We start from the raw sequence: 8,193 nt of genomic DNA on the forward strand, positions 1-8,193 counted from the left end.
CTAAAAGAATGTTTTTAGGACTCGCAATGCATGTCCTAAAAGATCCTGTTGAGTGTCTTTTAATTAAGATTTTAGGACTCGTTTTGCATGCCCTTAAAGTAAATTGTTTTTTTTAAAAAAAAGATGCAGCTACAATTTTTATTTTGATTAAAAAAAATATATCCCTTTGAGTGTCCAAAATGTATTATATATGTTAGATTTCTAAAATTTCAAAAGAAAATACTGAAAAAACGCCAATTTTTTTTAAAAAGAAATTTAAATTTCTGAACATGTATTATAAACGATAACTTGATTCAATATAAAATAGAATAAATTCCTACTTATTAGTACAATAAAAAAGAGCATATATAACTCAATTGACTAAATTAATCAATGACCAGCAACCTTTCTCTCAATCTCTTTCTTTGAATGAACAATTCTTGTCCACTTTAAACATATAATCAACTATGGCAGCATCATGACATTTTTTTTGTTATACCTTTCCCAATTATAGAGCTCTTTGCAACACTGCATAATAAAATTACATCAATATGATACATAATAAAGATGAGTAAAGAGTGAAACACAACAAAAATATCTAAAATCCTTGTTGTCTTACCATTGCATCATATGACAAACCAATCTAAATTCTAGTACAATAATAATAATGGCAGCCAATCAAAACAAGGCCCAAGAACAAGAACCATTCTTAAGTTGCACTCTCAAGAATGAAACAAGCATTCATAAACCCAACGCATAAACTAAAGTGGTTCCACTATATCAATCAAAGAGGACAACAATTCTATCAATTAAAGAACACAAGATTTAGTTAATTCCAAAAACTTGGCATATAAATAAGATAAATACATATTTGATTTCTTAACTATTAGAAAGAAAAAAATTCAATTCCTAATTTTTTTTTAACTAGCATGTTATTCTTTTTCAGTTCATTCTAAGAAATACTAGGAACTTGAAATGTTCAAGAAATACATGCATGATTAGAAATTAAAAGGTAACCCATATATTACCTTTCACACTTGGGTCCTGTCACAATAGCTTCTATATTTCTATTCCTCTACTTTTCATAACAATATTATTAGTGTATCAGCTTATCTATTCATGTCAATATATTAATGTTTCAGTGTATTAGAAATGACAGTCAAAACAATTCATCACTTTAGAATCTACAGCTAGAGAAGAGCTTAAGAAAAAGAAGGTATTACTAGCAATAGTTGACATACAAAAAAAATTAAAAATACAGGATTATAAGAAAATTTGAATAAGTGTGAGAAAAGAGTTCCTAAAGCTCTAAATGTATAAAAGAAAATTATGGATCACAATACAACATTTTAACTATAAAACATAACCATGCAAGCTAATGAAAAGAATTCTGAACTCACATTTCAAACTAAACTTGCACTATTTAAAGGAAAAGTATGATCACCTTCACAAGAATTTCAATGAGGTCCACTCTTTATGGTGTGCTTAGTTTGGAGTTTGGCCAAACTCTACATGAAGTGCATTCAAGCTCGGACAAGGTTTGAGCACATCTAGAGTCTTAGGAATGTCATTCATGATTCTCTATTATTTTATAACAAAAAAAATTGACCCATTCTTACCACATAAAAATAGAAAGAAAGAAAAAACTGGCATATCAATATTTCACTTTCAAGAAGAAATGAAAAAATTAGAATTTGTATCTCCATGAAAAATGCAAGAGCAAGCAAAATTCAAAACAGATCGTAAGAAATAAACTCATATCTACATAAGACTTGAAGAAATATGTATACAATATTGTTTTATCATCGTAAAGTTATAAATATATATATATATATACTTCGTTCTATTTCTATAAAAACAATACCCAAAATGGTTTACGTAAAAGATAAAAAAAAAAAAGAGAACACAAATAGATAAGCCAAACAGAACAACTCCAATAAACAACCTAATAGCTATTGTTTCAGGGCATACCAAAAAATCAATAGCTTTCTTCAATAAACAAATCAGAACAAATGCCAGAAATGAACGTTACTCGTATTTATTTATTTTCTTATTTTTTCTCAAATCCGAAGATATTAAAAGAAAAAAAAAACAGACTAGAAATACAAACCTGCATCCGTCCACCACCACCTGCATCACCACCAAATCCATCCACCACCACCACCCCATTACTGCCCATCACAAAAGAACAAAGTAATAATTAGATTAATAAACAATTTTTTTATTAAATACATAAAAAAACACAAAACAACATGATGTATACATTTCTATTTATTTTCTCTCAAGTGAGACTAGATTTCATAAAACCATTAAATCAACATTTCAGTACATACTTATTATATGCCCACAACCAGAATTAGTCATATGATCTACGTCAAAGTATATGTAATATTTATATATGTGTATGTATAATAGCATTCCATATTAAATTTATAATTACAATTATATTATCAAGTCCCATTCAAAATCAGTGGCCATATAATAATAAAAGGCCACATACAAAATTATAATTGTGCTTCATCTTAATCAATTGACTATTCTCCTTCACACCTTGGCAAAAAACTAGCACATTTCCTCATTTAACTACAGCAATACCAAAGTTCAATAATAATGTAAGTTTTTTATCATCAATAACCTTAACTACCATATTAAATTCAACATGACACAAAGGCTTAAGTCTTTTACATATGTTTCGACTAGAGCAGTTATTATATGCCCACAACCAGAGGTGCCGCTCACGGCTGTCACACGAACGGTCCGCCCATGCCCAATGTCTCCGTCGCACGCCCAAAGTGAAGAGAAGAGAGTGAGATTCAGAGAGAGAGGAGTGATAGCGACTGAGTTCTTCAGAATGAAATGCGAAAGAGATGAGTAAAAATAGAGGAAGATAAAGGACAGAGGCGGCTGAGTTTGTTTTAGTAGAGAGGGTGATAATGCGATGAGAGATTTAGGGTTGTATATTGACTTTTCTTATATCAATTTTACTAATATATATATATATATTTCTAAAAAAAATATACTTTTCTTATTAAATAATAATTTTTTTTCTGTATTATATACTATTCATATATAAAGCATTTTTTAATGTTGTTTTTTTCTAATTATTTCAAATATAATTAACTGATTTAAAAAATAAATTTTAGTATTACAATTTAGTAATTAATATTTAATTATAAAATTAAATTAAAGTATTGTTACTCTTAATATTATAATTAATTTAACATTTGATATAAAAATTATTATAAATACAAAACTTATAGGACACACATCAGTATTTAGGACTCACTCTGCGAGTCCTCAAAGAATTCTTTTAGAACTTACAACGCGAGCCCTAAAAAGTCCAAGAGGTGTATATATATTAAAAAAACAAAATAAATCTTTTAGGACACGCATCAGCTTTTAGGAGTCACAACGTGAGCCTTAAAAAGTCCAAGAGGTGTTAAAAAAACAAATCAAACTTTTAGGACACGCGTAAGTTTTTAGAACTCGCTCTACAAGCCCTAAAAGAAATTTTGCGAGTCTTAAAAAGTCCAAGAGTTATTATTAGGACTCGTATCTAGGTGAGTGCCCTAAAAAAATATCCTAAAAAGATGTTTTTGTAGTAGTGTGAGTGACGTTTTTATAAAGTACTAGGCTAAGGTGTTTTACAATTACTAATATATATATATTAATATTTATCAGCGGGGACAAGACAAACTTTTTGCCAGAAACGGTTTTATATATGGCGCCAAGATAATATATGTATATTAAAGAAAGATCAATTTGGGTATACACATACAAACCTAGGAAAACATTTATACTGGTATGATCTAAAGTCCACCAAAGTTGTGTATTTTGATAGCCACAAAATTTGTCCAAAAGGGTAGATGCGTTTCTGCAAAGCATAAGTTTTATATACATATATATATGTGTGTGTGTGTATGGGAGCATGTGTACCTATTGAAATATTCTGAAACCAAAACAAAAATCATGATTATATGGAATAACACTAGAACTGAATAGATATATATATATATCCATAAATATATGTATGTGTGTCTACAAAACATGCACATTTGATTTATCACGTGTATATGAATATGAGTGTTGGAAAGTAAGCAAATGCAGTAACGTGATGTTTGTTTGTTTGGCCTTAAACATGTAGTCCATTATGAACCATAAAATAAAGAAGAAAATAAATCTTTTAATATTTCAAAGTAGAAAAAATAGATACTACGTGTACAATATGTATGCAGCAGTACTTAAAAATTCAGTGCTATGCAATTAACACTATCATAGTATTATAAATATAACTATTTGGCCTACATACTTGGCAACGTATCACAACAGACAAAATTGAAGATAGATAATTACCGCGTCTCCTAAGAAAATTATACATAAGAGATTAAAAAATATAAATAATCTTTTACGATAAAAACAAGGAGAATAAATATACTCACCCAAATAAGTGCTTCACTTTGTTCTTCAAGGTAAATCATGTCTCTCAAATTTGGATAACTTTGAAAAATACATTATGTTGAGTGTGGAAAATAAACAAAATATGATATCTGTAAATTCTAAATTCAAATTTAAATTGAATTTTAGAATATAAAATAATAATATTATCTTATAAATATCTATATATAATCAGATTTTATCACAAATTCTAATATATAGAAATTTAAATTTAGGATAAAGATATTATCCGATATGAAATTTAATTATTCACTACAAAATTTCAAAATAATTAAATTATTATATTCAAGAATTTGCCAAAATCAGTTTTGATGAAGATAATTTTCTATAATAAATTAAGAGATTTCAACATACAATAAATTTATAAAATCATATCAAATGATGAAAAGAACTCTAAAAAAAAGTCTTTCACCTCAAAAATTTTAAAGCATCACAGAGAGTGCAAACTTGAAATACGTTTGACTTGATTCCTTTAAAGAATACGTAGGCAACTTAGTCTCTAAAGCTAAGTATAGTCACAAATACTCCAAGATATCAAATTATTCAAGCATCAAACATAAATCTCAAAATTCCATAAAAGATCATTTACCTCGGAATTTTCCTAACTTTCAAAACAACAAATAATTCCATGATATTGTTGTCTATTAGGATTTCATAAATTTCTAAAAATACCATAAATTCAAATGAATGGTCATTTACCTGAATTCTTCCACTCATTTTTCAAATAACTATCTAGAACTGCAAGTGACTTGATCCTTCATAAAAAAAGTATATAGGCAGTTGAGTTAGTCAAATTTATTGAGTACAGTCACAATTCTAAATTCACCAAAAAATTTCCCAAAATTACAGAAGTAATTAATCTCATTGTAATTGGAATCAAAAGGTGTTCCTTTAAACAAAAGGATTGTAATTAAGAGGTTATTCTTATAATCTTGGATGAGTTGAACTCAAATGAATAAACTCTTATGCTATAAATTTGGCATATGTGAAATTGTGTTTGACATTAATTTTAATATTTAAAAATGTGAATTTTTTGTTAATTTTTGGTGCACCCGGTGAGACCCATTCTCCTTTCCATCTCCAAATATGATGATTACTACAAATTCAAAATTTTAGTGCTAACCTTGTTTTTTATTTTACAAGAAAATGGCACCACAAGTTATCGTTTATTTCCATCAGTTACCAACTGTCTGCACTAACAACAGACAAAAGCCTATCACTTACAGTGTACCCAAACCAATGTTGAATTTGAAAACTACCACTGAAACCCGGGAAGCCTTCCAAGGCAAGGTTACTAGAGGCACCACCAAAACTCAGGAAACCTTAAAAGGCAAGGCAGCTAAAGGTTTCAAGAAGAGGCAAACTCACTCCATCAAAAGAAACAACACCAAAATTGCGAAAGCTTCTGCATCATTGCTTTTTGAGGTAGTCAAAACTACCAAAGAGAAGTTACCAAAGCCAATCAAGGGTTACTCAGTTAATAACCAAAGGGAGTCGAACTAACAATTTATTCAGATTATGATTGGCTCTATCCCTATCAACTTGCTCATAGTGGCATTTGTGATGGTCATTTCGATCGTGGATGAGGAAGTTGCACCAACTCCGCGAACTTTGAGGATTACCAAGGAAACAAAATCTTCATCTACACAAAGTACTCCCAAAATGTCAAAGCTAGTTAAAGGTGACTCTATTATGCCCAAAGTTTGAATATTGGCAACATCTACGCAGTCATGGATTCCAAAAAAAAGCTCATCTAGTCACCAAAAATAGTAACAACCACTCATGGAGGAGACTAGTAATCTATTGGATCACCTAAGATTAGATGGAGGATTTCAAAAAATTTCCTCTTTCCCAAAGAGGGCTAGAATTTCACATTCGTGAGTGCCTAAAGCAAACCCTTGCTCGCTCTTCAACAAAAGAAAATGATTGTCAACAACTCAGAAGGGACAGAATGAATGGGTATTCCTTCCGGGGTACTAGCCCACAATAGTTGAATTAAATAACGAGTCTAAACCCAACACAGGACCTATAACTCATTCAAGAGCTTGTACTATGAGCAAAATGGGTATGGAGAAATCTTTAAAATTCTCGACTCAGGAGGTGAGAATTAGTATGTCAGAATCTTCCATAAATGATACTTATTTCTATAATCAAGATGAGGTGGTGCCCAATAAGCTCATTTATGAGTTTGAAGTACTAACAATTGGAAGTGGTAAAAATATGTCAATGTTAGTATATAGGGCAATGGCTCTAGAAGAGGAAGTGCAAGAGCTTCGCAAGCGATTAGCGGAAAGAGACGAAGAAGTTGCTTGACTTTCTACACAATTAGCCCAACAAGCTAATGTTAATGGATCAAAACAAAAAAGACTAAGGTTGGGCAAAACTCTTCATCCTCAATGCCTCTGCCAGCCAGCATGCAATCACCACCAGCCAGTATGCAACCACCGCCAGTCAGTGTGCAATCACCACCAGTCAGTGCGCAACCATCATCAGATCTGAAAACTTTAATCATGGAAAATATTTGAGAGTATCAGGTAGCAACAAGCATGCCTATTCTTGGATATCACAAGCCTTATCTGGCATACTATGATCAAATTCTGTTTTCAGCAAACTACATTAGACAAAAATTTAAAAAGTTTGATGGAATCGAAGGATCTCCCTATGAACATCTTGTATATTTCACCTCTACGTGTGGTGAATATGCTCAGTCAGATGCACTTTTAATCAGATAATTTGTGCAATCACTAAAGGGAGCAGCATTTAGATGGTATATTCAACTTCCACCACGGTCTATAAATACCTAGGATGATATGCAAAAGGCCTTTTTATCAGAATTTGTCAGTTTGAGAAAGGCGATAAGCATCCATGATATGGTGGAAACCAAACAAATGCCTAATGAAAATGCAAACGAATTCATTACAAGATGGAGAAGTCTCAATCTCCAATGTTCGAAAGTTTATTGGAACAGGCTGTGGTTTCAATGTGTGCCAGGAACTTCAACCCCGGGGTGGCCACTTTTGTAGGAACAGTAGAGCCCAAAACCTTTAATGAGCTGGTGTCACAAGCATGTAATGTGGATATTCAACTTGCTCGGCAAAAGTGTGGCTTATGAACACTCATAAGGCTAGGGTGTAAAGGAGTGCAGCTAGAGGTTCAAATGGTTCCCAATCTCTTGTAAGGTGCACAGCCGGATTCATTGGAGTACTACAAGTCTTTGCTCCCAACTTTCCTGTCTCAGTCTGCAAATCAAGTACATACTTTCTTTGGGATAGAAAAATACCTTGTTTACTACGAGTGACTTCAACTCCAAAGAAATACTTGAGCACCCCCAAATATTTCGTATGAAACTGAGTATGAATGAAAGATTTAAGAGATGAGATTCCTCTAGTATCATTTCCAGCAATAACAATGTCATCCACATATACATCTAACAGAATGATACCAACAGTTGATCGCTTATAGAACACAAAATGGTCTGACTTACTCTTCAACATTCCAAATTTCTCAACAGTCTGACTAAATTTACCAAACCAAGCATGAGGACTTTGTTTCAAACCATATAAGGATTTTGGAAGACGAAAGACTCGCCCTGACTCCCCCTGAGCAACAAAACTAGGAGGTTTCTCCATATACACCTCCTCTTGAAGATCTCCATGAAGAAAATCATTTTTGATATCTAACTGATGTATAGGTCAATGGTGAGTAGCGGCCATAGAAATAAACAACCGAACATATGTCAACTTAGCAACAGGAGAAAAA

At 31.5% G+C, this 8,193-nt stretch overlaps 1 long non-coding RNA gene across 1 annotated transcript; it reads right to left on the bottom strand.

Annotated features, from left to right (window-relative positions):
* Positions 1-272: 272 nt before the first annotated feature.
* Positions 273-2,150, bottom strand: LOC133784361 (uncharacterized). Its single transcript, XR_009871301.1, has 2 exons — positions 2,090-2,150; positions 273-1,560 (listed from the first exon to the last, which is right to left on the bottom strand). It is a non-coding gene; the product is annotated as an uncharacterized LOC133784361 (long non-coding RNA).
* Positions 2,151-8,193: the final 6,043 nt, after the last annotated feature.

Source organism: Humulus lupulus, chromosome 6 (assembly GCF_963169125.1).
Source record: "Humulus lupulus chromosome 6, drHumLupu1.1, whole genome shotgun sequence".
Lineage (NCBI taxonomy): Eukaryota > Viridiplantae > Streptophyta > Magnoliopsida > Rosales > Cannabaceae > Humulus > Humulus lupulus.